General features: G+C 43.9%; 61 non-coding genes and 43 pseudogenes across 61 annotated transcripts; all 104 read left to right on the top strand.

Annotated features, from left to right (window-relative positions):
• Positions 1-9: 9 nt before the first annotated feature.
• On the top strand, positions 10-118 carry LOC131716162 (5S ribosomal RNA; annotated as a pseudogene).
• A 100-nt stretch (positions 119-218) lies between these two features.
• LOC131716218 (5S ribosomal RNA) lies at positions 219-337 on the top strand. The gene has a single exon (XR_009315415.1). It is a non-coding gene; the product is annotated as a 5S ribosomal RNA (ribosomal RNA).
• Positions 338-451: 114 nt separating this feature from the next.
• Positions 452-570, top strand: LOC131716230 (5S ribosomal RNA). Its single transcript, XR_009315417.1, has one exon. It is a non-coding gene; the product is annotated as a 5S ribosomal RNA (ribosomal RNA).
• Positions 571-670: 100 nt separating this feature from the next.
• On the top strand, positions 671-789 carry LOC131717575 (5S ribosomal RNA). Its single transcript, XR_009316462.1, has one exon. It is a non-coding gene; the product is annotated as a 5S ribosomal RNA (ribosomal RNA).
• A 100-nt stretch (positions 790-889) lies between these two features.
• Positions 890-998, top strand: LOC131714293 (5S ribosomal RNA; annotated as a pseudogene).
• A 100-nt stretch (positions 999-1098) lies between these two features.
• On the top strand, positions 1099-1216 carry LOC131712359 (5S ribosomal RNA). The gene has a single exon (XR_009314252.1). It is a non-coding gene; the product is annotated as a 5S ribosomal RNA (ribosomal RNA).
• A 100-nt stretch (positions 1217-1316) lies between these two features.
• LOC131716242 (5S ribosomal RNA) lies at positions 1317-1435 on the top strand. Its single transcript, XR_009315418.1, has one exon. It is a non-coding gene; the product is annotated as a 5S ribosomal RNA (ribosomal RNA).
• Positions 1436-1535: 100 nt separating this feature from the next.
• On the top strand, positions 1536-1644 carry LOC131714632 (5S ribosomal RNA; annotated as a pseudogene).
• Positions 1645-1744: 100 nt separating this feature from the next.
• LOC131716253 (5S ribosomal RNA) lies at positions 1745-1863 on the top strand. Its single transcript, XR_009315419.1, has one exon. It is a non-coding gene; the product is annotated as a 5S ribosomal RNA (ribosomal RNA).
• Positions 1864-1963: 100 nt separating this feature from the next.
• On the top strand, positions 1964-2082 carry LOC131710271 (5S ribosomal RNA). The gene has a single exon (XR_009312143.1). It is a non-coding gene; the product is annotated as a 5S ribosomal RNA (ribosomal RNA).
• A 100-nt stretch (positions 2083-2182) lies between these two features.
• LOC131714633 (5S ribosomal RNA) lies at positions 2183-2291 on the top strand (annotated as a pseudogene).
• A 114-nt stretch (positions 2292-2405) lies between these two features.
• Positions 2406-2524, top strand: LOC131712856 (5S ribosomal RNA). The gene has a single exon (XR_009314744.1). It is a non-coding gene; the product is annotated as a 5S ribosomal RNA (ribosomal RNA).
• Positions 2525-2624: 100 nt separating this feature from the next.
• LOC131714260 (5S ribosomal RNA) lies at positions 2625-2743 on the top strand (annotated as a pseudogene).
• Positions 2744-2857: 114 nt separating this feature from the next.
• On the top strand, positions 2858-2966 carry LOC131714634 (5S ribosomal RNA; annotated as a pseudogene).
• A 100-nt stretch (positions 2967-3066) lies between these two features.
• LOC131715614 (5S ribosomal RNA) lies at positions 3067-3175 on the top strand (annotated as a pseudogene).
• Positions 3176-3289: 114 nt separating this feature from the next.
• On the top strand, positions 3290-3398 carry LOC131715966 (5S ribosomal RNA; annotated as a pseudogene).
• A 114-nt stretch (positions 3399-3512) lies between these two features.
• On the top strand, positions 3513-3631 carry LOC131716262 (5S ribosomal RNA). The gene has a single exon (XR_009315420.1). It is a non-coding gene; the product is annotated as a 5S ribosomal RNA (ribosomal RNA).
• A 100-nt stretch (positions 3632-3731) lies between these two features.
• On the top strand, positions 3732-3850 carry LOC131711552 (5S ribosomal RNA). The gene has a single exon (XR_009313438.1). It is a non-coding gene; the product is annotated as a 5S ribosomal RNA (ribosomal RNA).
• A 114-nt stretch (positions 3851-3964) lies between these two features.
• LOC131711104 (5S ribosomal RNA) lies at positions 3965-4083 on the top strand. The gene has a single exon (XR_009312986.1). It is a non-coding gene; the product is annotated as a 5S ribosomal RNA (ribosomal RNA).
• A 100-nt stretch (positions 4084-4183) lies between these two features.
• LOC131714240 (5S ribosomal RNA) lies at positions 4184-4301 on the top strand (annotated as a pseudogene).
• Positions 4302-4415: 114 nt separating this feature from the next.
• On the top strand, positions 4416-4534 carry LOC131716273 (5S ribosomal RNA). The gene has a single exon (XR_009315422.1). It is a non-coding gene; the product is annotated as a 5S ribosomal RNA (ribosomal RNA).
• A 100-nt stretch (positions 4535-4634) lies between these two features.
• On the top strand, positions 4635-4743 carry LOC131714636 (5S ribosomal RNA; annotated as a pseudogene).
• Positions 4744-4843: 100 nt separating this feature from the next.
• Positions 4844-4952, top strand: LOC131715394 (5S ribosomal RNA; annotated as a pseudogene).
• A 100-nt stretch (positions 4953-5052) lies between these two features.
• Positions 5053-5171, top strand: LOC131712933 (5S ribosomal RNA). Its single transcript, XR_009314820.1, has one exon. It is a non-coding gene; the product is annotated as a 5S ribosomal RNA (ribosomal RNA).
• Positions 5172-5271: 100 nt separating this feature from the next.
• On the top strand, positions 5272-5390 carry LOC131718064 (5S ribosomal RNA). Its single transcript, XR_009316958.1, has one exon. It is a non-coding gene; the product is annotated as a 5S ribosomal RNA (ribosomal RNA).
• A 114-nt stretch (positions 5391-5504) lies between these two features.
• Positions 5505-5613, top strand: LOC131714637 (5S ribosomal RNA; annotated as a pseudogene).
• A 114-nt stretch (positions 5614-5727) lies between these two features.
• LOC131715967 (5S ribosomal RNA) lies at positions 5728-5836 on the top strand (annotated as a pseudogene).
• A 114-nt stretch (positions 5837-5950) lies between these two features.
• LOC131716284 (5S ribosomal RNA) lies at positions 5951-6069 on the top strand. The gene has a single exon (XR_009315423.1). It is a non-coding gene; the product is annotated as a 5S ribosomal RNA (ribosomal RNA).
• Positions 6070-6169: 100 nt separating this feature from the next.
• Positions 6170-6278, top strand: LOC131715290 (5S ribosomal RNA; annotated as a pseudogene).
• Positions 6279-6378: 100 nt separating this feature from the next.
• On the top strand, positions 6379-6497 carry LOC131711035 (5S ribosomal RNA). Its single transcript, XR_009312917.1, has one exon. It is a non-coding gene; the product is annotated as a 5S ribosomal RNA (ribosomal RNA).
• Positions 6498-6597: 100 nt separating this feature from the next.
• On the top strand, positions 6598-6716 carry LOC131710027 (5S ribosomal RNA). The gene has a single exon (XR_009311892.1). It is a non-coding gene; the product is annotated as a 5S ribosomal RNA (ribosomal RNA).
• Positions 6717-6830: 114 nt separating this feature from the next.
• Positions 6831-6939, top strand: LOC131714638 (5S ribosomal RNA; annotated as a pseudogene).
• A 114-nt stretch (positions 6940-7053) lies between these two features.
• LOC131716449 (5S ribosomal RNA) lies at positions 7054-7162 on the top strand (annotated as a pseudogene).
• A 114-nt stretch (positions 7163-7276) lies between these two features.
• LOC131716295 (5S ribosomal RNA) lies at positions 7277-7395 on the top strand. Its single transcript, XR_009315424.1, has one exon. It is a non-coding gene; the product is annotated as a 5S ribosomal RNA (ribosomal RNA).
• Positions 7396-7495: 100 nt separating this feature from the next.
• Positions 7496-7604, top strand: LOC131715963 (5S ribosomal RNA; annotated as a pseudogene).
• A 100-nt stretch (positions 7605-7704) lies between these two features.
• On the top strand, positions 7705-7813 carry LOC131715305 (5S ribosomal RNA; annotated as a pseudogene).
• Positions 7814-7913: 100 nt separating this feature from the next.
• LOC131710028 (5S ribosomal RNA) lies at positions 7914-8032 on the top strand. Its single transcript, XR_009311893.1, has one exon. It is a non-coding gene; the product is annotated as a 5S ribosomal RNA (ribosomal RNA).
• Positions 8033-8146: 114 nt separating this feature from the next.
• LOC131715969 (5S ribosomal RNA) lies at positions 8147-8255 on the top strand (annotated as a pseudogene).
• Positions 8256-8369: 114 nt separating this feature from the next.
• Positions 8370-8488, top strand: LOC131716306 (5S ribosomal RNA). The gene has a single exon (XR_009315425.1). It is a non-coding gene; the product is annotated as a 5S ribosomal RNA (ribosomal RNA).
• A 100-nt stretch (positions 8489-8588) lies between these two features.
• On the top strand, positions 8589-8697 carry LOC131714639 (5S ribosomal RNA; annotated as a pseudogene).
• A 100-nt stretch (positions 8698-8797) lies between these two features.
• LOC131715576 (5S ribosomal RNA) lies at positions 8798-8906 on the top strand (annotated as a pseudogene).
• A 114-nt stretch (positions 8907-9020) lies between these two features.
• LOC131716315 (5S ribosomal RNA) lies at positions 9021-9139 on the top strand. The gene has a single exon (XR_009315426.1). It is a non-coding gene; the product is annotated as a 5S ribosomal RNA (ribosomal RNA).
• Positions 9140-9239: 100 nt separating this feature from the next.
• LOC131714640 (5S ribosomal RNA) lies at positions 9240-9348 on the top strand (annotated as a pseudogene).
• A 100-nt stretch (positions 9349-9448) lies between these two features.
• On the top strand, positions 9449-9557 carry LOC131715577 (5S ribosomal RNA; annotated as a pseudogene).
• Positions 9558-9671: 114 nt separating this feature from the next.
• On the top strand, positions 9672-9790 carry LOC131716326 (5S ribosomal RNA). Its single transcript, XR_009315427.1, has one exon. It is a non-coding gene; the product is annotated as a 5S ribosomal RNA (ribosomal RNA).
• Positions 9791-9890: 100 nt separating this feature from the next.
• On the top strand, positions 9891-9999 carry LOC131714641 (5S ribosomal RNA; annotated as a pseudogene).
• A 100-nt stretch (positions 10000-10099) lies between these two features.
• On the top strand, positions 10100-10208 carry LOC131715306 (5S ribosomal RNA; annotated as a pseudogene).
• Positions 10209-10308: 100 nt separating this feature from the next.
• On the top strand, positions 10309-10427 carry LOC131716338 (5S ribosomal RNA). The gene has a single exon (XR_009315429.1). It is a non-coding gene; the product is annotated as a 5S ribosomal RNA (ribosomal RNA).
• Positions 10428-10527: 100 nt separating this feature from the next.
• Positions 10528-10636, top strand: LOC131716089 (5S ribosomal RNA; annotated as a pseudogene).
• Positions 10637-10736: 100 nt separating this feature from the next.
• LOC131710621 (5S ribosomal RNA) lies at positions 10737-10855 on the top strand. The gene has a single exon (XR_009312504.1). It is a non-coding gene; the product is annotated as a 5S ribosomal RNA (ribosomal RNA).
• A 114-nt stretch (positions 10856-10969) lies between these two features.
• LOC131716349 (5S ribosomal RNA) lies at positions 10970-11088 on the top strand. Its single transcript, XR_009315430.1, has one exon. It is a non-coding gene; the product is annotated as a 5S ribosomal RNA (ribosomal RNA).
• Positions 11089-11188: 100 nt separating this feature from the next.
• Positions 11189-11297, top strand: LOC131714642 (5S ribosomal RNA; annotated as a pseudogene).
• A 100-nt stretch (positions 11298-11397) lies between these two features.
• LOC131715888 (5S ribosomal RNA) lies at positions 11398-11506 on the top strand (annotated as a pseudogene).
• Positions 11507-11606: 100 nt separating this feature from the next.
• Positions 11607-11715, top strand: LOC131715710 (5S ribosomal RNA; annotated as a pseudogene).
• A 100-nt stretch (positions 11716-11815) lies between these two features.
• On the top strand, positions 11816-11934 carry LOC131716360 (5S ribosomal RNA). Its single transcript, XR_009315431.1, has one exon. It is a non-coding gene; the product is annotated as a 5S ribosomal RNA (ribosomal RNA).
• A 100-nt stretch (positions 11935-12034) lies between these two features.
• LOC131714297 (5S ribosomal RNA) lies at positions 12035-12143 on the top strand (annotated as a pseudogene).
• Positions 12144-12243: 100 nt separating this feature from the next.
• On the top strand, positions 12244-12362 carry LOC131711486 (5S ribosomal RNA). Its single transcript, XR_009313372.1, has one exon. It is a non-coding gene; the product is annotated as a 5S ribosomal RNA (ribosomal RNA).
• A 114-nt stretch (positions 12363-12476) lies between these two features.
• On the top strand, positions 12477-12585 carry LOC131715922 (5S ribosomal RNA; annotated as a pseudogene).
• A 114-nt stretch (positions 12586-12699) lies between these two features.
• LOC131719776 (5S ribosomal RNA) lies at positions 12700-12818 on the top strand. The gene has a single exon (XR_009318675.1). It is a non-coding gene; the product is annotated as a 5S ribosomal RNA (ribosomal RNA).
• Positions 12819-12918: 100 nt separating this feature from the next.
• LOC131715312 (5S ribosomal RNA) lies at positions 12919-13027 on the top strand (annotated as a pseudogene).
• A 114-nt stretch (positions 13028-13141) lies between these two features.
• Positions 13142-13260, top strand: LOC131713538 (5S ribosomal RNA; annotated as a pseudogene).
• Positions 13261-13374: 114 nt separating this feature from the next.
• On the top strand, positions 13375-13493 carry LOC131716371 (5S ribosomal RNA). Its single transcript, XR_009315432.1, has one exon. It is a non-coding gene; the product is annotated as a 5S ribosomal RNA (ribosomal RNA).
• A 100-nt stretch (positions 13494-13593) lies between these two features.
• On the top strand, positions 13594-13712 carry LOC131710396 (5S ribosomal RNA). The gene has a single exon (XR_009312268.1). It is a non-coding gene; the product is annotated as a 5S ribosomal RNA (ribosomal RNA).
• Positions 13713-13812: 100 nt separating this feature from the next.
• LOC131714643 (5S ribosomal RNA) lies at positions 13813-13921 on the top strand (annotated as a pseudogene).
• Positions 13922-14021: 100 nt separating this feature from the next.
• Positions 14022-14140, top strand: LOC131712514 (5S ribosomal RNA). Its single transcript, XR_009314405.1, has one exon. It is a non-coding gene; the product is annotated as a 5S ribosomal RNA (ribosomal RNA).
• Positions 14141-14240: 100 nt separating this feature from the next.
• LOC131711553 (5S ribosomal RNA) lies at positions 14241-14359 on the top strand. Its single transcript, XR_009313439.1, has one exon. It is a non-coding gene; the product is annotated as a 5S ribosomal RNA (ribosomal RNA).
• A 114-nt stretch (positions 14360-14473) lies between these two features.
• On the top strand, positions 14474-14592 carry LOC131712628 (5S ribosomal RNA). The gene has a single exon (XR_009314519.1). It is a non-coding gene; the product is annotated as a 5S ribosomal RNA (ribosomal RNA).
• Positions 14593-14692: 100 nt separating this feature from the next.
• On the top strand, positions 14693-14811 carry LOC131716382 (5S ribosomal RNA). The gene has a single exon (XR_009315433.1). It is a non-coding gene; the product is annotated as a 5S ribosomal RNA (ribosomal RNA).
• Positions 14812-14911: 100 nt separating this feature from the next.
• On the top strand, positions 14912-15020 carry LOC131715742 (5S ribosomal RNA; annotated as a pseudogene).
• Positions 15021-15134: 114 nt separating this feature from the next.
• Positions 15135-15253, top strand: LOC131711884 (5S ribosomal RNA). Its single transcript, XR_009313773.1, has one exon. It is a non-coding gene; the product is annotated as a 5S ribosomal RNA (ribosomal RNA).
• A 100-nt stretch (positions 15254-15353) lies between these two features.
• Positions 15354-15472, top strand: LOC131711097 (5S ribosomal RNA). Its single transcript, XR_009312979.1, has one exon. It is a non-coding gene; the product is annotated as a 5S ribosomal RNA (ribosomal RNA).
• A 100-nt stretch (positions 15473-15572) lies between these two features.
• LOC131715897 (5S ribosomal RNA) lies at positions 15573-15681 on the top strand (annotated as a pseudogene).
• Positions 15682-15781: 100 nt separating this feature from the next.
• LOC131716480 (5S ribosomal RNA) lies at positions 15782-15890 on the top strand (annotated as a pseudogene).
• Positions 15891-15990: 100 nt separating this feature from the next.
• Positions 15991-16099, top strand: LOC131715743 (5S ribosomal RNA; annotated as a pseudogene).
• A 114-nt stretch (positions 16100-16213) lies between these two features.
• LOC131711885 (5S ribosomal RNA) lies at positions 16214-16332 on the top strand. The gene has a single exon (XR_009313774.1). It is a non-coding gene; the product is annotated as a 5S ribosomal RNA (ribosomal RNA).
• A 100-nt stretch (positions 16333-16432) lies between these two features.
• LOC131711098 (5S ribosomal RNA) lies at positions 16433-16551 on the top strand. The gene has a single exon (XR_009312980.1). It is a non-coding gene; the product is annotated as a 5S ribosomal RNA (ribosomal RNA).
• A 100-nt stretch (positions 16552-16651) lies between these two features.
• On the top strand, positions 16652-16760 carry LOC131716071 (5S ribosomal RNA; annotated as a pseudogene).
• A 100-nt stretch (positions 16761-16860) lies between these two features.
• Positions 16861-16979, top strand: LOC131716393 (5S ribosomal RNA). Its single transcript, XR_009315434.1, has one exon. It is a non-coding gene; the product is annotated as a 5S ribosomal RNA (ribosomal RNA).
• A 100-nt stretch (positions 16980-17079) lies between these two features.
• Positions 17080-17198, top strand: LOC131716404 (5S ribosomal RNA). The gene has a single exon (XR_009315435.1). It is a non-coding gene; the product is annotated as a 5S ribosomal RNA (ribosomal RNA).
• Positions 17199-17298: 100 nt separating this feature from the next.
• On the top strand, positions 17299-17417 carry LOC131720799 (5S ribosomal RNA). Its single transcript, XR_009319696.1, has one exon. It is a non-coding gene; the product is annotated as a 5S ribosomal RNA (ribosomal RNA).
• Positions 17418-17517: 100 nt separating this feature from the next.
• LOC131710122 (5S ribosomal RNA) lies at positions 17518-17636 on the top strand. The gene has a single exon (XR_009311991.1). It is a non-coding gene; the product is annotated as a 5S ribosomal RNA (ribosomal RNA).
• A 114-nt stretch (positions 17637-17750) lies between these two features.
• On the top strand, positions 17751-17869 carry LOC131713510 (5S ribosomal RNA; annotated as a pseudogene).
• A 114-nt stretch (positions 17870-17983) lies between these two features.
• LOC131712472 (5S ribosomal RNA) lies at positions 17984-18102 on the top strand. The gene has a single exon (XR_009314363.1). It is a non-coding gene; the product is annotated as a 5S ribosomal RNA (ribosomal RNA).
• A 111-nt stretch (positions 18103-18213) lies between these two features.
• Positions 18214-18332, top strand: LOC131710123 (5S ribosomal RNA). Its single transcript, XR_009311992.1, has one exon. It is a non-coding gene; the product is annotated as a 5S ribosomal RNA (ribosomal RNA).
• Positions 18333-18432: 100 nt separating this feature from the next.
• On the top strand, positions 18433-18551 carry LOC131712167 (5S ribosomal RNA). Its single transcript, XR_009314058.1, has one exon. It is a non-coding gene; the product is annotated as a 5S ribosomal RNA (ribosomal RNA).
• A 100-nt stretch (positions 18552-18651) lies between these two features.
• On the top strand, positions 18652-18770 carry LOC131716415 (5S ribosomal RNA). The gene has a single exon (XR_009315436.1). It is a non-coding gene; the product is annotated as a 5S ribosomal RNA (ribosomal RNA).
• Positions 18771-18884: 114 nt separating this feature from the next.
• LOC131710941 (5S ribosomal RNA) lies at positions 18885-19003 on the top strand. The gene has a single exon (XR_009312823.1). It is a non-coding gene; the product is annotated as a 5S ribosomal RNA (ribosomal RNA).
• A 100-nt stretch (positions 19004-19103) lies between these two features.
• LOC131714102 (5S ribosomal RNA) lies at positions 19104-19222 on the top strand (annotated as a pseudogene).
• Positions 19223-19322: 100 nt separating this feature from the next.
• LOC131711400 (5S ribosomal RNA) lies at positions 19323-19441 on the top strand. Its single transcript, XR_009313283.1, has one exon. It is a non-coding gene; the product is annotated as a 5S ribosomal RNA (ribosomal RNA).
• Positions 19442-19541: 100 nt separating this feature from the next.
• On the top strand, positions 19542-19660 carry LOC131717580 (5S ribosomal RNA). Its single transcript, XR_009316468.1, has one exon. It is a non-coding gene; the product is annotated as a 5S ribosomal RNA (ribosomal RNA).
• Positions 19661-19760: 100 nt separating this feature from the next.
• On the top strand, positions 19761-19879 carry LOC131712431 (5S ribosomal RNA). The gene has a single exon (XR_009314324.1). It is a non-coding gene; the product is annotated as a 5S ribosomal RNA (ribosomal RNA).
• A 100-nt stretch (positions 19880-19979) lies between these two features.
• On the top strand, positions 19980-20098 carry LOC131712207 (5S ribosomal RNA). The gene has a single exon (XR_009314100.1). It is a non-coding gene; the product is annotated as a 5S ribosomal RNA (ribosomal RNA).
• Positions 20099-20212: 114 nt separating this feature from the next.
• LOC131713869 (5S ribosomal RNA) lies at positions 20213-20331 on the top strand (annotated as a pseudogene).
• A 100-nt stretch (positions 20332-20431) lies between these two features.
• On the top strand, positions 20432-20550 carry LOC131710124 (5S ribosomal RNA). The gene has a single exon (XR_009311993.1). It is a non-coding gene; the product is annotated as a 5S ribosomal RNA (ribosomal RNA).
• A 114-nt stretch (positions 20551-20664) lies between these two features.
• Positions 20665-20783, top strand: LOC131709965 (5S ribosomal RNA). Its single transcript, XR_009311829.1, has one exon. It is a non-coding gene; the product is annotated as a 5S ribosomal RNA (ribosomal RNA).
• Positions 20784-20883: 100 nt separating this feature from the next.
• On the top strand, positions 20884-21002 carry LOC131709861 (5S ribosomal RNA). Its single transcript, XR_009311725.1, has one exon. It is a non-coding gene; the product is annotated as a 5S ribosomal RNA (ribosomal RNA).
• A 114-nt stretch (positions 21003-21116) lies between these two features.
• On the top strand, positions 21117-21235 carry LOC131716425 (5S ribosomal RNA). Its single transcript, XR_009315437.1, has one exon. It is a non-coding gene; the product is annotated as a 5S ribosomal RNA (ribosomal RNA).
• Positions 21236-21335: 100 nt separating this feature from the next.
• Positions 21336-21454, top strand: LOC131715644 (5S ribosomal RNA; annotated as a pseudogene).
• A 114-nt stretch (positions 21455-21568) lies between these two features.
• Positions 21569-21687, top strand: LOC131712680 (5S ribosomal RNA). Its single transcript, XR_009314572.1, has one exon. It is a non-coding gene; the product is annotated as a 5S ribosomal RNA (ribosomal RNA).
• Positions 21688-21801: 114 nt separating this feature from the next.
• LOC131716436 (5S ribosomal RNA) lies at positions 21802-21920 on the top strand. Its single transcript, XR_009315438.1, has one exon. It is a non-coding gene; the product is annotated as a 5S ribosomal RNA (ribosomal RNA).
• A 114-nt stretch (positions 21921-22034) lies between these two features.
• On the top strand, positions 22035-22153 carry LOC131712558 (5S ribosomal RNA). The gene has a single exon (XR_009314449.1). It is a non-coding gene; the product is annotated as a 5S ribosomal RNA (ribosomal RNA).
• Positions 22154-22253: 100 nt separating this feature from the next.
• On the top strand, positions 22254-22372 carry LOC131716447 (5S ribosomal RNA). Its single transcript, XR_009315440.1, has one exon. It is a non-coding gene; the product is annotated as a 5S ribosomal RNA (ribosomal RNA).
• A 100-nt stretch (positions 22373-22472) lies between these two features.
• Positions 22473-22591, top strand: LOC131711454 (5S ribosomal RNA). Its single transcript, XR_009313337.1, has one exon. It is a non-coding gene; the product is annotated as a 5S ribosomal RNA (ribosomal RNA).
• Positions 22592-22705: 114 nt separating this feature from the next.
• On the top strand, positions 22706-22824 carry LOC131716458 (5S ribosomal RNA). The gene has a single exon (XR_009315441.1). It is a non-coding gene; the product is annotated as a 5S ribosomal RNA (ribosomal RNA).
• Positions 22825-22916: the final 92 nt, after the last annotated feature.

Raw genomic sequence — 22916 nt, forward strand, 5'->3', positions numbered from 1 at the left:
AATGCATTCGCCTGCGGCCACACCACCTTGAATAAGTCTGATCTCAGAAGCTAAGCAATGTTGGACTTGGTTAGTACTTGGATGGGAGACCACCTGGGAATATCAAGTGCTGCAGGCATTACATTTTACAATTGAAATGTGTGGAGGACAAAAGGAAATTTTGGAGGAATCACCCCCAGCTCACTAAACATAAAAGTCATGAAAGCAGAAATGCAATCGCCTGCGGCCACACCACCTTGAATAAGCCTGATCTCGTCTGATCTCAGAAGCTAAGCAATGTTGGGCTTGGTTAGTACTTGGATGGGAGACCACCTGGGAATATCAAGTGCTGCAGGCATTACATTTTTGTAATTACATTTTACAATTGAAATGTGTGGACGACAAAAGGAAATTTTGGAGGAATCACCCCCAGCTCACTAAACATAAAAGTCATGAAAGCAGAAATGCAATCGCCTGCGGCCACACCACCTTGAATAAGCCTGATCTCGTCTGATCTCAGAAGCTAAGCAATGTTGGGCTTGGTTAGTACTTGGATGGGAGACCACCTGGGAATATCAAGTGCTGCAGGCATTACATTTTACAATTGAAATGTGTGGAGGACAATAGGAAATTTTGGAGGAATCACCCCCAGCTCACTAAACATAAAAGTCATGAAAGCAGAAATGCAATCGCCTGCGGCCACACCACCTTGAATAAGCCTGATCTCATCTGATCTCAGAAGCTAAGCAATGTTGGGCTTGGTTAGTACTTGGATGGGAGACCACCTGGGAATATCAAGTGCTGCAGGCATTACATTTTACAATTGAAATGTGTGGAGGACAAAAGGAAATTTTGGAGGAATCACCCCCAGCTCACTAAACATAAAAGTCATGAAAGCAGAAATGCAATCGCCTGCGGCCACACCACTTTGAATAAGCCTGATCTCAGAAGCTAAGCAATGTTGGGCTTGGTTAGTACTTGGATGGGAGACCACCTGGGAATATCAAGTGCTGCAGGCATTACATTTTACAATTGAAATGTGTGGAGGACAAAAGGAAATTTTGGAGGAATCACCCCCAGCTCACTAAACATAAAAGTCATGAAAGCAGAAATGCAATCGCCTGCGGCCACACCACCTTGATAAGCCTGATCTCGTCTGATCTCAGAAGCTAAGCAAAGTTGGGCTTGGTTAGTACTTGGATGGGAGACCACCTGGGAATATCAAGTGCTGCAGGCATTACATTTTACAATTGAAATGTGTGGAGGACAAAAGGAAATTTTGGAGGAATCACCCCCAGCTCACTAAACATAAAAGTCATGAAAGCAGAAATGCAATCGCCTGCGGCCACACCACCTTGAATAAGCCTGATCTCGTCTGATCTCAGAAGCTAAGCAATGTTGGGCTTGGTTAGTACTTGGATGGGAGACCACCTGGGAATATCAAGTGCTGCAGGCATTACATTTTACAATTGAAATGTGTGGAGGACAAAAGGAAATTTTGGAGGAATCACCCCCAGCTCACTAAACATAAAAGTCATGAAAGCAGAAATGCAATCGCCTGCGGCCACACCACCTTGAATAAGCCTGATCTCAGAAGCTAAGCAATGTTGGGCTTGGTTAGTACTTGGATGGGAGACCACCTGGGAATATCAAGTGCTGCAGGCATTACATTTTACAATTGAAATGTGTGGAGGACAAAAGGAAATTTTGGAGGAATCACCCCCAGCTCACTAAACATAAAAGTCATGAAAGCAGAAATGCAATCGCCTGCGGCCACACCACCTTGAATAAGCCTGATCTCGTCTGATCTCAGAAGCTAAGCAATGTTGGGCTTGGTTAGTACTTGGATGGGAGACCACCTGGGAATATCAAGTGCTGCAGGCATTACATTTTACAATTGAAATGTGTGGAGGACAAAAGGAAATTTTGGAGGAATCACCCCCAGCTCACTAAACATAAAAGTCATGAAAGCAGAAATGCAATCGCCTGCGGCCACACCACCTTGAATAAGCCTGATCTCGTCTGATCTCAGAAGCTAAGCAATGTTGGGCTTGATTAGTATTTGGATGGGAGACCACCTGGGAATATCAAGTGCTGCAGGCATTACATTTTACAATTGAAATGTGTGGAGGACAAAAGGAAATTTTGGAGGAATCACCCCCAGCTCACTAAACATAAAAGTCATGAAAGCAGAAATGCAATCGCCTGCGGCCACACCACCTTGAATAAGCCTGATCTCAGAAGCTAAGCAATGTTGGGCTTGGTTAGTACTTGGATGGGAGACCACCTGGGAATATCAAGTGCTGCAGGCATTACATTTTTGTAATTACTTTTTACAATTGAAATGTGTGGAGGACAAAAGGAAATTTTGGAGGAATCACCCCCAGCTCACTAAACATAAAAGTCATGAAAGCAGAAATGCAATCGCCTGCGGCCACACCACCTTGAAGAAGCCTGATCTCGTCTGATCTCAGAAGCTAAGCAATGTTGAGCTTGGTTAGTACTTGGATGGGAGACCACCTGGGAATATCAAGTGCTGCAGGCATTACATTTTACAATTGAAATATGTGGAGGACAAAAGGAAATTTTGGAGGAATCACCCCCAGCTCCCTAAACATAAAAGTCATGAAAGCAGAAATGCAAACACCTGCGGCCACACCACCTTGAATAAGACTGATCTCGTCTGATGTCAGAAGCTAAGCAGTGTTGGGCTTGGTTAGTACTTGGATGGGAGACCACCTGGGAATATCAAGTGCTGCAGGCATTACATTTTTGTAATTACATTTTACAATTGAAATGTGTGGAGGACAAAAGGAAATTTTGGAGGAATCACCCCCAGCTCCCTAAACATAAAAGTCATGAAAGCAGAAATGCAATCGCCTGCGGCCACACCACCTTGAATAAGCCTGATCTCAGAAGCTAAGCAATGTTGGGCTTGGTTAGTACTTGGATGGGAGACCACCTGGGAATATCAAGTGCTGCAGGCATTACATTTTACAATTGAAATGTGTGGAGGACAAAAGGAAATTTTGGAGGAATCACCCCCAGCTCCCTAAACATAAAAGTCATGAAAGCAGAAATGCAATCGCCTGCGGCCACACCACCTTGAATAAGCCTGGTCTCAGAAGCTAAGCAATGTTGGGCTTGGTTAGTACTTGGATGGGAGACCACCTGGGAATATCAAGTGCTGCAGGCATTACATTTTTGTAATTACATTTTACAATTGAAATGTGTGGAGGACAAAAGGAAATTTTGGAGGAATCACCCCCAGCTCACTAAACATAAAAGTCATGAAAGCAGAAATGCAATCGCCTGCGGCCACACCACCTTGAATAAGCCTGATCTCAGAAGCTAAGCAATGTTGGGCTTGGTTAGTACTTGGATGGGAGACCACCTGGGAATATCACGTGCTGCAGGCATTACATTTTTGTAATTACATTTTACAATTGAAATGTGTGGAGGCCAAAAGGAAATTTTGGAGGAATCACCCCCAGCTCACTAAACATAAAAGTCATGAAAGCAGAAATGCAATCGCCTGCGGCCACACCACCTTGAATAAGCCTGATCTCGTCTGATCTCAGAAGCTAAGCAATGTTGGGCTTGGTTAGTACTTGGATGGGAGACCACCTGGGAATATCAAGTGCTGCAGGCATTACATTTTACAATTGAAATGTGTGGAGGACAAAAGGAAATTTTGGAGGAATCACCCCCAGCTCCCTAAACATAAAAGTCATGAAAGCAGAAATGCAATCGCCTGCGGCCACACCACCTTGAATAAGCCTGATCTCGCCTGATCTCAGAAGCTAAGCAATGTTGGGCTTGGTTAGTACTTGGATGGGAGACCACCTGGGAATATCAAGTGCTGCAGGCATTACATTTTTGTAATTACATTTTACAATTGAAATGTGTGGAGGACAAAAGGAAATTTTGGAGGAATCACCCCCAGCTCACTAAACATAAAAGTCATGAAAGCAGAAATGCAATCGCCTGCGGCCACACCACCTTGAATAAGCCTGATCTCGTCTGATCTCAGAAGCTAAGCAATGTTGGGCTTGGTTAGTACTTGGATGGGAGACCACCTGGGAATATCAAGTGCTGTAGGCATTACATTTTACAATTGAAATGTGTGGAGGACAAAAGGAAATTTTGGAGGAATCACCCCCAGCTCACTAAACATAAAAGTCATGAAAGCAGAAATGCAATCGCCTGCAGCCACACCACCTTGAATAAGCCTGATCTTGTCTGATCTCAGAAGCTAAGCAATGTTGGCTTGGTTAGTACTTGGATGGGAGACCACCTGGGAATATCAAGTGCTGCAGGCATTACATTTTTGTAATTACATTTTACAATTGAAATGTGTGGAGGCCAAAAGGAAATTTTGGAGGAATCACCCCCAGCTCACTAAACATAAAAGTCATGAAAGCAGAAATGCAATCGCCTGCGGCCACACCACCTTGAATAAGCCTGATCTCGTCTGATCTCAGAAGCTAAGCAATGTTGGGCTTGGTTAGTACTTGGATGGGAGACCACCTGGGAATATCAAGTGCTGCAGGCATTACATTTTACAATTGAAATGTGTGGAGGACAAAAGGAAATTTTGGAGGAATCACCCCCAGCTCACTAAACATAAAAGTCATGAAAGCAGAAATGCAATCGCCTGCGGCCACACCACCTTGAATAAGCCTGATCTCAGAAGCTAAGCAATGTTGGGCTTGGTTAGTACTTGGATGGGAGACCACCTGGGAATATCAAGTGCTGCAGGCATTACATTTTACAATTGAAATGTGTGGAGGACAAAAGGAAATTTTGGAGGAATCACCCCCAGCTCACTAAACATAAAAGTCATGAAAGCAGAAATGCAATCGCCTGCGGCCACATCACTTTGAATAAGCCTGATCTCAGAAGCTAAGCAATGTTGGGCTTGGTTAGTACTTGGATGGGAGACCACCTGGGAATATCAAGTGCTGCAGGCATTACATTTTACAATTGAAATGTGTGGAGGACAAAAGGAAATTTTGGAGGAATCACCCCCAGCTCACTAAACATAAAAGTCATGAAAGCAGAAATGCAATCGCCTGCGGCCACACCACCTTGAATAAGCCTGATCTCGTCTGATCTTAGAAGCTAAGCAATGTTGGGCTTGGTTAGTACTTGGAAGGGAGACCACCTGGGAATATCAAGTGCTGCAGGCATTACATTTTACAATTGAAATGTGTGGAGGACAAAAGGAAATTTTGGAGGAATCACCCCCAGCTCCCTAAACATAAAAGTCATGAAAGCAGAAATGCAATCGCCTGCGGCCATACCACCTTGAATAAGCCTGATCTCGTCTGATCTCAGAAGCTAAGCAGTGTTGGGCTTGGTTAGTACTTGGATGGGAGACCACCTGGGAATATCAAGTGCTGCAGGCATTACATTTTTGTAATTACATTTTACAATTGAAATGTGTGGAGGCCAAAAGGAAATTTTGGAGGAATCACCCCCAGCTCCCTAAACATAAAAGTCATGAAAGCAGAAATGCAATCGCCTGCGGCCACACCACCTTGAATAAGCCTGATCTCAGAAGCTAAGCAATGTTGGGCTTGGTTAGTACTTGGATGGGAGACCACCTGGGAATATCAAGTGCTGCAGGCATTACATTTTTGTAATTACATTTTACAATTGAAATGTGTGGAGGACAAAAGGAAATTTTGGAGGAATCACCCCCAGCTCACTAAACATAAAAGTCATGAAAGCAGAAATGCAATCGCCTGCGGCCACACCACCTTGAATAAGCCTGATCTCAGAAGCTAAGCAATGTTGGGCTTGGTTAGTACTTGGATGGGAGACCACCTGGGAATATCACGTGCTGCAGGCATTACATTTTTGTAATTACATTTTACAATTGAAATGTGTGGAGGCCAAAAGGAAATTTTGGAGGAATCACCCCCAGCTCACTAAACATAAAAGTCATGAAAGCAGAAATGCAATCGCCTGCGGCCACACCACCTTGAATAAGCCTGATCTCGTCTGATCTCAGAAGCTAAGCAATGTTGGGCTTGGTTAGTACTTGGATGGGAGACCACCTGGGAATATCAAGTGCTGCAGGCATTACATTTTACAATTGAAATGTGTGGAGGACAAAAGGAAATTTTGGAGGAATCACCCCCAGCTCACTAAACATAAAAGTCATGAAAGCAGAAATGCAATCGCCTGCGGCCACACCACCTTGAATAAGCCTGATCTCAGAAGCTAAGCAACGTTGGGCTTGGTTAGTACTTGGATGGGAGACCACCTGGGAATATCAAGTGCTGCAGGCATTACATTTTACAATTGAAATGTGTGGAGGACAAAAGGAAATTTTGGAGGAATCACCCCCAGCTCACTAAACATAAAAGTCATGAAAGCAGAAATGCAATCGCCTGCGGCCACACCACCTTGAATAAGCCTGATCTCGTCTGATCTCAGAAGCTAAGCAATGTTGGGCTTGGTTAGTACTTGGAAGGGAGACCACCTGGGAATATCAAGTGCTGCAGGCATTACATTTTACAATTGAAATGTGTGGAGGACAAAAGGAAATTTTGGAGGAATCACCCCCAGCTCCCTAAACATAAAAGTCATGAAAGCAGAAATGCAATCGCCTGCGGCCACACCACCTTGAATAAGCCTGATCTCGTCTGATCTCAGAAGCTAAGCAGTGTTGGGCTTGGTTAGTACTTGGATGGGAGACCACCTGGGAATATCAAGTGCTGCAGGCATTACATTTTTGTAATTACATTTTACAATTGAAATGTGTGGAGGCCAAAAGGAAATTTTGGAGGAATCACCCCCAGCTCCCTAAACATAAAAGTCATGAAAGCAGAAATGCAATCGCCTGCGGCCACACCACCTTGAATAAGCCTGATCTCAGAAGCTAAGCAATGTTGGGCTTGGTTAGTACTTGGATGGGAGACCACCTGGGAATATCAAGTGCTGCAGGCATTACATTTTTGTAATTACATTTTACAATTGAAATGTGTGGAGGACAAAAGGAAATTTTGGAGGAATCACCCCCAGCTCACTAAACATAAAAGTCATGAAAGCAGAAATGCAATCGCCTGCGGCCACACCACCTTGAATAAGCCTAATCTCAGAAGCTAAGCAATGTTGGGCTTGGTTAGTACTTGGATGGGAGACCACCTGGGAATATCACGTGCTGCAGGCATTACATTTTTGTAATTACATTTTACAATTGAAATGTGTGGAGGCCAAAAGGAAATTTTGGAGGAATCACCCCCAGCTCACTAAACATAAAAGTCATGAAAGCAGAAATGCAATCGCCTGCGGCCACACCACCTTGAATAAGCCTGATCTCGTCTGATCTCAGAAGCTAAGCAATGTTGGGCTTGGTTAGTACTTGGATGGGAGACCACCTGGGAATATCAAGTGCTGCAGGCATTACATTTTACAATTGAAATGTGTGGAGGACAAAAGGAAATTTTGGAGGAATCACCCCCAGCTCACTAAACATAAAAGTCATGAAAGCAGAAATGCAATCGCCTGCGGCCACACCACCTTGAATAAGCCTGATCTCAGAAGCTAAGCAATGTTGGGCTTGGTTAGTACTTGGATAGGAGACCACCTGGGAATATCAAGTGCTGCAGGCATTACATTTTACAATTGAAATGTGTGGAGGACAAAAGGAAATTTTGGAGGAATCACCCCCAGCTCACTAAACATAAAAGTCATGAAAGCAGAAATGCAATCGCCTGCGGCCACACCACTTTGAATAAGCCTGATCTCAGAAGCTAAGCAATGTTGGGCTTGGTTAGTACTTGGATGGGATACCACCTGGGAATATCAAGTGCTGCAGGCATTACATTTTACAATTGAAATGTGTGGAGGACAAAAGGAAATTTTGGAGGAATCACCCCCAGCTCCCTAAACATAAAAGTCATGAAAGCAGAAATGCAATCGCCTGCGGCCACACCACCTTGAATAAGCCTGATCTCGTCTGATCTCAGAAGCTAAGCAGTGTTGGGCTTGGTTAGTACTTGGATGGGAGACCACCTGGGAATATCAAGTGCTGCAGGCATTACATTTTTGTAATTACATTTTACAATTGAAATGTGTGGAGGCCAAAAGGAAATTTTGGAGGAATCACCCCCAGCTCCCTAAACATAAAAGTCATGAAAGCAGAAATGCAATCGCCTGCGGCCACACCACCTTGAATAAGCCTGATCTCAGAAGCTAAGCAATGTTGGGCTTGGTTAGTACTTGGATGGGAGACCACCTGGGAATATCACGTGCTGCAGGCATTACATTTTTGTAATTACATTTTACAATTGAAATGTGTGGAGGCCAAAAGGAAATTTTGGAGGAATCACCCCCAGCTCACTAAACATAAAAGTCATGAAAGCAGAAATGCAATCGCCTGCGGCCACACCACCTTGAATAAGCCTGATCTCGTCTGATCTCAGAAGCTAAGCAATGTTGGGCTTGGTTAGTACTTGGATGGGAGACCACCTGGGAATATCAAGTGCTGCAGGCATTACATTTTACAATTGAAATGTGTGGAGGACAAAAGGAAATTTTGGAGGAATCACCCCCAGCTCACTAAACATAAAAGTCATGAAAGCAGAAATGCAATCGCCTGCGGCCACACCACCTTGAATAAGCCTGATCTCAGAAGCTAAGCAATGTTGGGCTTGGTTAGTACTTGGATGGGAGACCACCTGGGAATATCAAGTGCTGCAGGCATTACATTTTACAATTGAAATGTGTGGAGGACAAAAGGAAATTTTGGAGGAATCACCCCCAGCTCACTAAACATAAAAGTCATGAAAGCAGAAATGCAATCGCCTGCGGCCACACCACTTTGAATAAGCCTGATCTCAGAAGCTAAGCAATGTTGGGCTTGGTTAGTACTTGGATGGGAGACCACCTGGGAATATCACGTGCTGCAGGCATTACATTTTTGTAATTACATTTTACAATTGAAATGTGTGGAGGCCAAAAGGAAATTTTGGAGGAATCACCCCCAGCTCACTAAACATAAAAGTCATGAAAGCAGAAATGCAATCGCCTGCGGCCACACCACCTTGAATAAGCCTGATCTCGTCTGATCTCAGAAGCTAAGCAATGTTGGGCTTGGTTAGTACTTGGATGGGAGACCACCTGGGAATATCAAGTGCTGCAGGCATTACATTTTACAATTGAAATGTGTGGAGGACAAAAGGAAATTTTGGAGGAATCACCCCCAGCTCACTAAACATAAAAGTCATGAAAGCAGAAATGCAATCGCCTGCGGCCACACCACCTTGAATAAGCCTGATCTCAGAAGCTAAGCAATGTTGGGCTTGGTTAGTACTTGGATGGGAGACCACCTGGGAATATCAAGTGCTGCAGGCATTACATTTTACAATTGAAATGTGTGGAGGACAAAAGGAAATTTTGGAGGAATCACCCCCAGCTCACTAAACATAAAAGTCATGAAAGCAGAAATGCAGTCGCCTGCGGCCACACCACTTTGAATAAGCCTGATCTCAGAAGCTAAGCAATGTTGGGCTTGGTTAGTACTTGGATGGGAGACCACCTGGGAATATCACGTGCTGCAGGCATTACATTTTTGTAATTACATTTTACAATTGAAATGTGTGGAGGCCAAAAGGAAATTTTGGAGGAATCACCCCCAGCTCACTAAACATAAAAGTCATGAAAGCAGAAATGCAATCGCCTGCGGCCACACCACCTTGAATAAGCCTGATCTCGTCTGATCTCAGAAGCTAAGCAATGTTGGGCTTGGTTAGTACTTGGATGGGAGACCACCTGGGAATATCAAGTGCTGCAGGCATTACATTTTACAATTGAAATGTGTGGAGGACAAAAGGAAATTTTGGAGGAATCACCCCCAGCTCACTAAACATAAAAGTCATGAAAGCAGAAATGCAATCGCCTGCGGCCACACCACCTTGAATAAGCCTGATCTCAGAAGCTAAGCAATGTTGGGCTTGGTTAGTACTTGGATGGGAGACCACCTGGGAATATCAAGTGCTGCAGGCATTACATTTTACAATTGAAATGTGTGGAGGACAAAAGGAAATTTTGGAGGAATCACCCCCAGCTCACTAAACATAAAAGTCATGAAAGCAGAAATGCAATCGCCTGCGGCCACACCACTTTGAATAAGCCTGATCTCAGAAGCTAAGCAATGTTGGGCTTGGTTAGTACTTGGATGGGATACCACCTGGGAATATCAAGTGCTGCAGGCATTACATTTTACAATTGAAATGTGTGGAGGACAAAAGGAAATTTTGGAGGAATAACCCCCAGCTCACTAAACATAAAAGTCATGAAAGCAAAAATGCAATCGCCTGCGGCCACACCACCTTGAATAAGCCTGATCTCGTCTGATCTCAGAAGCTAAGCAATGTTGGGCTTGGTTAGTACTTGGATGGGAGACCACCTGGGAATATCAAGTGCTGCAGGCATTACATTTTACAATTGAAATGTGTGGAGGACAAAAGGAAATTTTGGAGGAATCACCCCCAGCTCACTAAACAAAAAAGTCATGATAGCAGAAATGCAATCGCCTGCGGCCACACCACCTTGAATAAGCCTGATCTCAGAAGCTAAGCAATGTTGGGCTTGCTTAGTACTTTTATGGGAGACCACCTGGGAATATCAAGTGCTGCAGGCATTACATTTTACAATTGAAATGTGTGGAGGACAAAAGGAAATTTTGGAGGAATCACCCCCAGCTCACTAAACATAAAAGTCATGAAAGCAGAAATGCAATCGCCTGCGGCCACACCACCTTGAATAAGCCTGATCTCGTCTGATCTCAGAAGCAAAGCAATGTTGGGCTTGGTTAGTACTTGGATGGGAGACCACCTGGGAATATCAAGTGCTGCAGGCATTACATTTTTGTAATTACATTTTACAATTGAAATGTGTGGAGGCCAAAAGGAAATTTTGGAGGAATCACCCCCAGCTCACTAAACATAAAAGTCATGAAAGCAGAAATGCAATCGCCTGCGGCCACACCACCTTGAATAAGCCTGATCTCGTCTGATCTCAGAAGCTAAGCAATGTTGGGCTTGGTTAGTACTTGGATGGGAGACCACCTGGGAATATCAAGTGCTGCAGGCATTACATTTTACAATTGAAATGTGTGGAGGACAAAAGGAAATTTTGGAGGAATCACCCCCAGCTCACTAAACATAAAAGTCATGAAAGCAGAAATGCAATCGCCTGCGGCCACACCACCTTGAATAAGCCTGATCTCAGAAGCTAAGCAATGTTGGGCTTGGTTAGTACTTGGATGGGAGACCACCTGGGAATATCAAGTGCTGCAGGCATTACATTTTACAATTGAAATGTGTGGAGGACAAAAGGAAATTTTGGAGGAATCACCCCCAGCTCACTAAACATAAAAGTCATGAAAGCAGAAATGCAATCGCCTGCGGCCACACCACTTTGAATAAGCCTGATCTCAGAAGCTAAGCAATGTTGGGCTTGCTTAGTACTTTTATGGGAGACCACCTGGGAATATCAAGTGCTGCAGGCATTACATTTTACAATTGAAATGTGTGGAGGACAAAAGGAAATTTTGGAGGAATCACCCCCAGCTCCCTAAACATAAAAGTCATGAAAGCAGAAATGCAATCGCCTGCGGCCACACCACCTTGAATAAGCCTGATCTCAGAAGCTAAGCAATGTTGGGCTTGGTTAGTATTTGGATGGGAGACCACCTGGGAATATCAAGTGCTGCAGGCATTACATTTTACAATTGAAATGTGTGGAGGACAAAAGGAAATTTTGGAGGGATCACCCCCAGCTCACTAAACATAAAAGTCATGAAAGCAGAAATGCAATCGCCTGCGGCCACACCACCTTGAATAAGCCTGATCTCGTCTGATCTCAGAAGCTAAGCAATGTTGGGCTTGGTTAGTACTTGGATGGGAGACCACCTGGGAATATCAAGTGCTGCAGGCATTACATTTTACAATTGAAATGTGTGGAGGACAAAAGGAAATTTTGGAGGAATCACCCCCAGCTCACTAAACATAAAAGTCATGAAAGCAGAAATGCAATCGCCTGCGGCCACACCACCTTGAATAAGCCTGATCTCAGAAGCTAAGCAATGTTGGGCTTGATTAGTACTTGGATGGGAGACCACCTGGGAATATCAAGTGCTGCAGGCATTACATTTTACAATTGAAATGTGTGGAGGACAAAAGGAAATTTTGGAGGAATCACCCCCAGCTCACTAAACATAAAAGTCATGAAAGCAGCAATGCAATCGCCTGCGGCCACACCACCTTGAATAAGCCTGATCTCGTCTGATCTCAGAAGCGAAGCAATGTTGGGCTTGGTTAGTACTTGAATGGGAGACCACCTGGGAATATCAAGTGCTGCAGGCATTACATTTTTGCAATTACATTTTACAATTGAAATGTGTGGAGGACAAAAGGAAATTTTGGAGGAATCACCCCCAGCTCACTAAACATAAAAGTCATGAAAGCAGAAATGCAATCGCCTGCGGCCACACCACCTTGAATAAGCCTGATCTCAGAAGCTAAGCCATGTTGGGCTTGGTTAGTACTTGGATGGGAGACCACCTGGGAATATCAAGTGCTGCAGGCATTACATTTTTGTAATTACATTTTACAATTGAAATGTGTGGAGGACAAAAGGAAATTTTGGAGGAATCACCCCCAGCTCACTAAACATAAAAGTCATGAAAGCAGAAATGCAATCGCCTGCGGCCATACCACCTTGAATAAGCCTGATCTCGTCTGATCTCAGAAGCTAAGCAATGTTGGGCTTGGTTAGTACTTGGATGGGAGACCACCTGGGAATATCAAGTGCTGCAGGCATTACATTTTACAATTGAAATGTGTGGAGGACAAAAGGAAATTTTGGAGGAATCACCCCCAGCTCACTAAACATAAAAGTCATGAAAGCAGAAAATCAATCGCCTGCGGCCACACCACCTTGAATAAGCCTGATCTCAGAAGCTAAGCAATGTTGGGCTTGTTTAGTACTTGGATGGGAGACCACCTGGGAATATCAAGTGCTGCAGGCATTACATTTTTGTAATTACATTTTACAATTGAAATGTGTGGAGGACAAAAGGAAATTTTGGAGGACTCACCCCCAGCTCACTAAACATAAAAGTCATGAAAGCAGAAATGCAATCGCCTGCGGCCACACCACCTTGAATAAGCCTGATCTCGTCTGATCTCAGAAGCTAAGCAATGTTGGGCTTGGTTAGTACTTGGATGGGAGGACACCTGGGAATATCAAGTGCTGCAGGCATTACATTTTTGTAATTACATTTTACAATTGAAATGTGTGGAGGACAAAAGGAAATTTTGGAGGAATCACCCCCAGCTCACTAAACATAAAAGTCATGAAAGCAGAAATGCAACCGCCTGCGGCCACACCACCTTGAATAAGCCTGATCTCGTCTGATCTCAGAAGCTAAGCAATGTTGGGCTTGGTTAGTACTTGGATGGGAGACCACCTGGGAATATCAAGTGCTGCAGGCATTACATTTTACAATTGAAATGTGTGGAGGACAAAAGGAAATTTTGGAGGAATCACCCCCAGCTCACTAAACATAAAAGTCATGAAAGCAGAAATGCAATCGCCTGCGGCCACACCACCTTGAATAAGCCTGATCGCGTCTGATCTCAGAAGCTAAGCAATGTTGGGCTTGGTTAGTACTTGGATGGGAGACCACCTGGGAATATCAAGTGCTGCAGGCATTACATTTTACAATTGAAATGTGTGGAGGACAAAAGGAAATTTTGGAGGAATCACCCCCAGCTCACTAAACATAAAAGTCATGAAAGCAGAAATGCATTCGCCTGCGGCCACACCACCTTGAATAAGCCTGATCTCAGAAGCTAAGCAATGTTGGGCTTGGTTAGTACTTGGATGGGAGACCACCTGGGAATATCAAGTGCTGCAGGCATTACATTTTACAATTGAAATGTGTGGAGGACAAAAGGAAATTTTGGAGGAATCACCCCCAGCTCACTAAACATAAAAGTCATGAAAGCAGAAATGCAATCGCCTGCGGCCACACCACCTTGAATAAGCCTGATCTCGTCTGATCTCAGAAACTAAGCAATGTTAGGCTTGGTTAGTACTTGGATGGGAGACCACCTGGGAATATCAAGTGCTGCAGGCATTACATTTTACAATTGAAATGTGTGGAGGACAAAAGGAAATTTTGGAGGAATCACCCCCAGCTCACTAAACATAAAAGTCATGAAAGCAGAAATGCAATCGCCTGCGGCCACACCACCTTGAATAAGCCTGATCTCGCCTGATCTCAGAAGCTAAGCAATGTTGGGCTTGGTTAGTACTTGGATGGGAGACCACCTGGGAATATCAAGTGCTGCAGGCATTACATTTTTGTAATTACATTTTACAATTGAAATGTGTGGAGGACAAAAGGAAATCTTGGAGGAATCACCCCCAGCTCACTAAACATAAAAGTCATGAAAGCAGAAATGCAATCGCCTGCGGCCACACCACCTTGAATAAGCCTGATCTCGTCTGATCTCAGAAGCTAAGCAATGTTGTGCTTGGTTAGTACTTGGATGGGAGACCACCTGGGAATATCAAGTGCTGCAGGCATTACATTTTACAATTGAAATGTGTGGAGGACAAAAGGAAATTTTGGAGGAATCACCCCCAGCTCACTAAACATAAAAGTCATGAAAGCAGAAATGCAATCGCCTGCGGCCACACCACCTTGAATAAGCCTGATCTCGTCTGATCTCAGAAGCTAAGCAATGTTGGGCTTGGTTAGTACTTGGATGGGAGACCACCTGGGAATATCAAGTGCTGCAGGCATTACATTTTACAATTGAAATGTGTGGAGGACAAAAGGAAATTTTGGAGGAATCACCCCCAGCTCACTAAACATAAAAGTCATGAAAGCAGAAATGCAATCGCCTGCGGCCACACCACCTTGAATAAGTCTGATCTCAGAAGCTAAGCAATGTTGGGCTTGGTTAGTACTTGGATGGGAGACCACCTGGGAATATCAAGTGCTGCAGGCATTACATTTTTGTAATTACATTTTACAATTGAAATGTGTGGAGGACAAAAGGAAATTTTGGAGGAATCACCCCCAGCTCACTAAACATAAAAGTCATGAAAGCAGAAATGCAATCGCCTGCGGCCACACCACCTTGAATAAGCCTGATCTCGTCTGATCTCAGAAGCTAAGCAATGTTGGGCTTGGTTAGTACTTGGATAGGAGACCACCTGGGAATATCAAGTGCTGCAGGCATTACATTTTACAATTGAAATGTGTGGAGGACAAAAGGAAATTTTAGAGGAATCACCCCCAGCTCACTAAACATAAAAGTCATAAAAGCAGAAACGCAATAGCCTGCGGCCACACCACCTTGAATAAGCCTGATCTCGTCTGATCTCAGAAGCTAAGCAATGTTGGGCTTGGTTAGTACTTGGATGGGAGACCACCTGGGAATATCAAGTGCTGCATGCATTACATTTTACAATTGAAATGTGTGGAGGACAAAAGGAAATTTTGGAGGAATCACCCCCAGCTCCCTAAACATAAAAGTCATGAAAGCAGAAATGCAATCTCCTGCGGCCACACTACATTGAATAAGCCTGATCTCAGAAGCTAAGCAATGTTGGGCTTGGTTAGTATTTGGATGGGAGACCACCTGGAAATATCAAGTGCTGCAGGCATTACATTTTACAATTGAAATGTGTGGAGGACAAAAGGAAATTTTGGAGGAATCACCCCCAGCTCACTAAACATAAAAGTCATGAAAGCAGAAATGCAATCGCCTGCGGCCACACCACCTTGATTAAGCCTGATCTCAGTAGCTAAGCAGTGTTTGGCTTGGTTAGTACTTGGATGGGAGACCACCTGGGAATATCAAGTGCTGCAGGCATTACATTTTACAATTGAAATGTGTGGAGGACAAAAGGAAATTTTGGAGGAATCACCCCCAGCTCACTAAACATAAAAGTCATGAAAGCAGAAATGCAATCGCCTGCGGCCACACCACCTTGAATAAGTCTGATCTCAGAAGCTAAGCAATGTTGGGCTTGGTTAGTACTTGGATGGGAGACCACCTGGGAATATCAAGTGCTGCAGGCATTACATTTTTGTAATTACATTTTACAATTGAAATGTGTGGAGGACAAAAGGAAATTTTGGAGGAATCACCCCCAGCTCACTAAACATAAAAGTCATGAAAGCAGAAATGCAATCGCCTGCGGCCACACCACCTTGAATAAGCCTGATCTCGTCTGATCTCAGAAGCTAAGCAATGTTGGGCTTGGTTAGTACTTGGATAGGAGACCACCTGGGAATATCAAGTGCTGCAGGCATTACATTTTACAATTGAAATGTGTGGAGGACAAAAGGAAATTTTAGAGGAATCACCCCCAGCTCACTAAACATAAAAGTCATAAAAGCAGAAACGCAATCGCCTGCGGCCACACCACCTTGAATAAGCCTGATCTCGTCTGATCTCAGAAGCTAAGCAATGTTGGGCTTGGTTAGTACTTGGATGGGAGACCACCTGGGAATATCAAGTGCTGCATGCATTACATTTTACAATTGAAATGTGTGGAGGACAAAAGGAAATTTTGGAGGAATCACCCCCAGCTCCCTAAACATAAAAGTCATGAAAGCAGAAATGCAATCTCCTGCGGCCACACTACATTGAATAAGCCTGATCTCAGAAGCTAAGCAATGTTGGGCTTGGTTAGTACTTGGATGGGAGACTACCTGGGAATATCAAGTGCTGCAGGCATTACATTTTACAATTGAAATGTGTGGAGGACAAAAGGAAATTTTGGAGGAATCACCCCCAGCTCACTAAACATAAAAGTCATGAAAGCAGAAATGCAATCGCCTGCGGCCACACCACCTTGAATAAGCCTGATCTCGTCTGATCTCAGAAGCTAAGCAATGTTGGGCTTGGTTAGTACTTGGATGGGAGACCACCTGGGAATATCAAGTGCTGCAGGCATTACATTTTACAATTGAAATGTGTGGAGGACAAAAGGAAATTTTGGAGGAATCACCCCCAGCTCACTAAACATAAAAGTCATGAAAGCAGAAATGCAATCGCCTGCGGCCACACCACCTTGAATAAGCCTGATCTCGTCTGATCTCAGAAGCTAAGCAATGTTGGGCTTGGTTAGTACTTGGATGGGAGACCACCTGGGAATATCAAGTGCTGCAGGCATTACATTTTACAATTGAAATGTGTGGAGGACAAAAGGAAATTTTGGAGGAATCACCCCCAGCTCACTAAACATAAAAGTCATGAAAGCAGAAATGCAATCGCCTGCGGCCACACCACCTTGAATAAGCCTGATCTCGTCTGATCTCAGAAGCTAAGCAATGTTGGGCTTGGTTAGTACTTGGATGGGAGACCACCTGGGAATATCAAGTGCTGCAGGCGTTACATTTTACAATTGAAATGTGTGGAGGACAAAAGGAAATTTTGGAGGAATCACCCCCAGCTCACTAAACATAAAAGTCATGAAAGCAGAAATGCAATCGCCTGTGGCCACACCACCTTGAATAAGCCTGATCTCGTCTGATCTCAGAAGCTAAGCAATGTTGGGCTTGGTTAGTACTTGGATGGGAGACCACCTGGGAATATCAAGTGCTGCAGGCATTACATTTTTGTAATTAAATTTTACAATTGAAATGTGTGGACGACAAAAGGAAATTTTGGAGGAATCACCCCCAGCTCACTAAACATAAAAGTCATGAAAGCAGAAATGCAATCGCCTGCGGCCACACCACCTTGAATAAGCCTGATCTGGTCTGATCTCAGAAGCTAAGCAATGTTGGGCTTGGTTAGTACTTGGATGGGAGACCACCTGGGAATATCAAGTGCTGCAAGCATTACATTTTTGTAATTACATTTTACAATTGAAATGTGTGGAGGACAAAAGGAAATTTTGGAGGAATCACCCCCAGCTCACTAAACATAAAAGTCATGAAAGCAGAAATGCAATCACCTGCGGCCACACCACCTTGATTAAGCCTGATCTCGTCTGATCTCAGAAGCTAAGCAATGTTGGGCTTGGTTAGTACTTGGATGGGAGACCCCATGGGAATATCAAGTGCTGCAGGCATTACATTTTTGTAATTACATTTTACAATTGAAATGTGTGGACAAAAGGAAATTTTGGAGGAATCATCCCCAGCTCACTAAACATAAAAGTCATGAAAGCAGAAATGCAATCGCCTGTGGCCACACCACCTTGAATAAGCCTGATCTCGTCTGATCTCAGAAGCTAAGCAATGTTGGGCTTGGTTAGTACTTGGATGGGAGACCACCTGGGAATATCAAGTGCTGCAGGCATTACATTTTACAATTGAAATGTGTGGAGGACAAAAGGAAATTTTGGAGCAATCACCCCCAGCTCACTAAACATAAAAGTCATGAAAGCAGAAAAGCAATCGCCTGTGGCCACACCACCTTGAATAAGCCTGATCTCGTCTGATCTCAAAAGCTAAGCAATGTTGGGCTTGGTTAGTACTTGGATGGGAGACCACCTGGGAATATCAAGTGCTGCAGGCATTACATTTTACAATTGAAATGTGTGGAGGACAAAAGGAAATTTTGGAGCAATCACCCCCAGCTCACTAAACATAAAAGTCATGAAAGCAGAAAAGCAATCGCCTGCGGCCACACCACCTTGAATAAGCCTGATCTCGTCTGATCTCAGAAGCTAAGCAATGTTGGGCTTGGTTAGTACTTGGATGGGAGACCACCTGGGAATATCAAGTGCTGCAGGCATTACATTTTTGTAATTAAATTTTACAATTGAAATGTGTGGACGACAAAAGGAAATTTTGGAGGAATCACCCCCAGCTCACTAAACATAAAAGTCATGAAAGCAGAAATGCAATCGCCTGTGGCCACACCACCTTGATTAAGCCTGATCTCGTCTGATCTCAGAAGCTAAGCAATGTTGGGCTTGGTTAGTACTTGGATGGGAGACCACCTGGGAATATCAAGTGCTGCAGGCATTACATTTTACAATTGAAATGTGTGGAGGACAAAAGGAAATTTTGGAGGAATCACCCCCAGCTCACTAAACATAAAAGTCATGAAAGCAGAAATGCAATCGCCTGCGGCCACACCACCTTGAATAAGCTTGATCTCGTCTGATCTCATAAGCTACGCTATGTTGGGCTTGGTTAGTACTTGGATGGGAGACCACCTGGGAATATCAAGTGCTGCAGGCATTACATTTTACAATTGAAATGTGTGGAAGACAAAAGGAAATTTTGGAGGAATCACCCCCAGCTCACTAAACATAAAAGTCATGAAAGCAGAAATGCAATCGCCTGTGGCCACACCACCTTGAATAAGCCTGATCTCGTCTGATCTCAGAAGCGAAGCAATGTTGGGCTTGGTTAGTACTTGGATGGGAGACCACCTGGGAATATCAAGTGCTGCAGGCATTACATTTTACAATTGAAATGTGTGGCGGACAAAAGGAAATTTTGGAGGAATCACCCCCAGCTCACTAAACATAAAAGTCATGAAAGCAGAAATGCAATCGCCTGCGGCCACACCACCTTGAATAAGCCTGATCTCATCTGATCTCAGAAGCTAAGCAATGTTGGGCTTGGTTAGTACTTGGATGGGAGACCACCTGGGAATATCAAGTGCTGCAGGCATTACATTTTACAATTGAAATGTGTGGAGGACAAAAGGAAATTTTGGAGGAATCACCCCCAGCTCACTAAACATAAAAGTCATGAAAGCAGAAATGCAAACGCCTGCGGCCACACCACCTTGAATAAGCCTGATCTCGTCTGATCCCAGAAGCTAAGCAATGTTGGGCTTGGTTAGTACTTGGATGGGAGACCACCTGGGAATATCAAGTGCTGCAGGCATTACATTTTACAATTGAAATGTGTGGAGGACAAAAGGAAATTTTGGAGGAATCACCCCCAGCTCACTAAACATAAAAGTCATGAAAGCAGAAACGCAATCGCCTGCGGCCACACCACCTTGAATAAGCCTGATCTCGTCTGATCTCAGAAGCTAAGCAATGATGGGCTTGGTTAGTACTTGGAAGGGAGACCACCTGGGAATATCAAGTGCTGCAGGCATTACATTTTTGTAATTACATTTTACAATTGAAATGTGTGGAGGACAAAAGGAAATTTTGGAGGAATCACCCCCAGCTCACTAAACATAAAAGTCATGAAAGCAGAAATGCGATCTCCTGTTGCCACACCACCTTGAATAAGCCTGATTTCGTCTGATCTCAGAAGCTAAGCAATGTTGGGCTTGGTTAGTACTTGGATGGGAGACCACCTGGGAATATCAAGTGCTGCAGGCATTACATTTTACAATTGAAATGTGTGGAGGACAAAAGGAAATTTTGGAGGAATCACCCCCAGCTCACTAAACATAAAAGTCATGAAAGCAGAAATGCAATCGCCTGTGGCCACACCACCTTGAATAAGCCTGATCTCGTCTGATCTCAGAAGCTAAGCAATGTTGGGCTTGGTTAGTACTTGGATGGGAGACCACCTGGGAATATCAAGTGCTGCAGGCATTACATTTTTGTAATTAAATTTTACAATTGAAATGTGTGGACGACAAAAGGAAATTTTGGAGGAATCACCCCCAGCTCACTAAACATAAAAGTCATGAAAGCAGAAATGCAATTGCCTGCGGCCACACCACCTTGATTAAGCCTGATCTCGTCTGATCTCAGAAGCTAAGCAATGTTGGGCTTGGTTAGTACTTGGATGGGAGACCACCTGGGAATATCAAGTGCTGCAGGCATTACATTTTACAATTGAAATGTGTGGAGGACAAAAGGAAATTTTGGAGGAATCACCCCCAGCTCACTAAACATAAAAGTCATGAAAGCAGAAATGCATTCGCCTGCGGCCACACCACCTTGAATAAGCCTGATCTCGTCTGATCTCAGAAGCTAAGCAATGTTGGGCTTGGTTAGTACTTGGATGGGAGACCCCATGGGAATATCAAGTGCTGCAGGCATTACATTTTTGTAATTACATTTTACAATTGAAATGTGTGGAGGACAAAAGGAAATTTTGGAGGAATCACCCCCAGCTCACTAAACATAAAAGTCATGAAAGCAGAAATGCAATCGCCTGCGGCCACACCACCTTGAATAAGCCTGATCTCGTCTGATCTCAGAAGCTAAGCAATGTTGGGCTTGGTTAGTACTTGGATGGGAGACCACCTGGGAATATCAAGTGCTGCAGGCATTACATTTTACAATTGAAATGTGTGGAGGACAAAAGGAAATTTTGGAGGAATCACCCCCAGCTCACTAAACATAAAAGTCATGAAAGCAGAAATGCAATCGCCTGCGGCCACACCACCTTGAATAAGCCTGATCTCGTCTGATCTCAGAAGCTAAGGAATTTTTGGCTTGGTTAGTACTTGGATGGGAGACCACCTGGGAATATCAAGTGCTGCAGGAATTACATTTTTGTAATTACATTTTACAATTGAAATGTGTGGAGGACAAAAGGAAATTTTGGAGGAATCACCCCCAGCTCACTAAACATAAAAGTCATGAAAGCAGAAATGCAATCGCCTGCGGCCACACCACCTTGATTAAGCCTGATCTCGTCTGATCTCAGAAGCTAAGCAATGTTGGGTTTGGTTAGTACTTGGATGGGAGACCCCATGGGAATATCAAGTGCTGCAGGCATTACATTTTTGTAATTACATTTTACAATTGAAATGTGTGGAGGACAAAAGGAAATTTTGGAGGAATCATCCCCAGCTCACTAAACATAAAAGTCATGAAAGCAGAAATGCACTCGCCTGCGGCCACACCACCTTGAATAAGCCTGATCTCGTCTGATCTCAGAAGCTAAGCAATGTTGGGCTTGGTTAGTACTTGGATGGGAGACCACCTGGGAATATCAAGTGCTGCAGGCATTACATTTTTGTAATTACATTTTACAATTGAAATGTGTGGAGGACAAAAGGAAATTTTGGAGGAATCACCCCCAGCTCACTAAACATAAAAGTCATGAAAGCAGAAAAGCAATCGCCTGCGGCCACACCACCTTGAATAAGCCTGATCTCGTCTGATCTCAGAAGCTAAGCAATGTTTGGCTTGGTTAGTACTTGGATGGGAGACCACCTGGGAATATCAAGTGCTGCAGGCATTACATTTTACAATTGAAATGTGTGGAGGACAAAAGGAAATTTTGGAGGAATCACCCCCAGCTCACTAAACATAAAAGTCATGAAAGCAGAAATGCAATCGCCTGCGGCCACACCACCTTGAATAAGCCTGATCTCGTCTGATCTCAGAAGCTAAGCAATGTTGGGCTTGGTTAGTACTTGGATGGGAGACCACCTGGGAATATCAAGTGCTGCAGGCATTACATTTTACAATTGAAATGTGTGGAGGACAAAAGGAAATTTTGGAGGAATCACCCCCAGCTCACTAAACATAAAAGTCATGAAAGCAGAAATGCAATCGCCTGCGGCCACACCACCTTGAATAAGCCTGGTCTCGTCTGATCTCAGAAACTAAGCAATGTTGGGCTTGGTTAGTACTTGGATGGGAGACCACCTGGGAATATCAAGTGCTGCAGGCATTACATTTTTGTAATTACATTTTACAATTGAAATGTGTGGAGGACAAAAGGAAATTTTGGAGGAATCACCCCCAGCTCACTAAACATAAAAGTCATGAAAGCAGAAATGCAATCGCCTGCGGCCACACCACCTTGAATAAGCCTGATCTCGTCTGATCTCAGAAGCTAAGCAATGTTGGGCTTGGTTAGTACTTGGATGGGAGACCACCTGGGAATATCAAGTGCTGCAGGCATTACATTTTTGTAATTACATTTTACAATTGAAATGTGTGGAGGACAAAAGGAAATTTTGGAGGAATCACCCCCAGCTCACTCAACATAAAAG

The sequence above is a fragment of the Acipenser ruthenus genome, chromosome 44, assembly GCF_902713425.1.
Source record: "Acipenser ruthenus chromosome 44, fAciRut3.2 maternal haplotype, whole genome shotgun sequence".
Classification (NCBI taxonomy): domain Eukaryota; kingdom Metazoa; phylum Chordata; class Actinopteri; order Acipenseriformes; family Acipenseridae; genus Acipenser; species Acipenser ruthenus.